The sequence below is a fragment of the Ictalurus punctatus genome, chromosome 19 (genome assembly GCF_001660625.3).
Source record: "Ictalurus punctatus breed USDA103 chromosome 19, Coco_2.0, whole genome shotgun sequence".
Taxonomy (NCBI): domain Eukaryota; kingdom Metazoa; phylum Chordata; class Actinopteri; order Siluriformes; family Ictaluridae; genus Ictalurus; species Ictalurus punctatus.
The window spans coordinates 23,545,676-23,546,437 of NC_030434.2; positions in this window are offsets into that span (position 1 = coordinate 23,545,676).

Sequence of the window (762 nt, forward strand, 5' to 3'; positions counted from 1 at the left end):
TATGACATTTGGCCCTGCCCTGCCTCTGAGTTGCCCAGCTCTTCAACTGGCCATGTCCCTTAAACTGTAAAGAGCGGTTCACCTGGTCGTACCTCCTTCCTTAGCCTTCTAGATCTGTTCACCTGACCCCAGCACCTTTATCTTCTAGAACTATTCTCCTGGCCCTGCCCTGCCGTGATCTTTCTACAGATGTTCACCTGTCCCTCTCCCTAACATTTTACAGATGTTCACCTGTCCCTCTCCCTAACATTTTACAGATGTTCACCTGGTTCTCCCACTGATCTTTCCGGGGATGTTCACATGTCCCTTGATCTTTTTACAAACTTTCCCCTGAAGTCATATTCCAGCTAATATTATTCATTATACTACAATAGCGCTAAATTCTTAATTCTGATTGGTCAGAAGGTGTTGATTCATTGCCTATAACAGCACTTCTGACAGCTGCAAATCGCAGGTTTATATCAATATCCTTGCTCTGATATGTTATCATTTCCATAGGAGCAACTTATTTGGACTTGTGTGATAGATCCTTCACGTGAACGGATTTTTAAATACATGTGTAATCACTGACACGAGGAAGCTTCCTGTAAGGAGATCTTTGTTTAAGATTTATTTAAGGAGTCTCCAGTGTACATCTAGGAATACATTTATCTAACCAGCTATCATCAAGAATAACATTATACCAATCTCTTTCTTTCTCTCTGTGTAATGGCGTGCGTTTGTTTGTTTATTTATTTATTTATTTATTTTTTACAAGCTCAC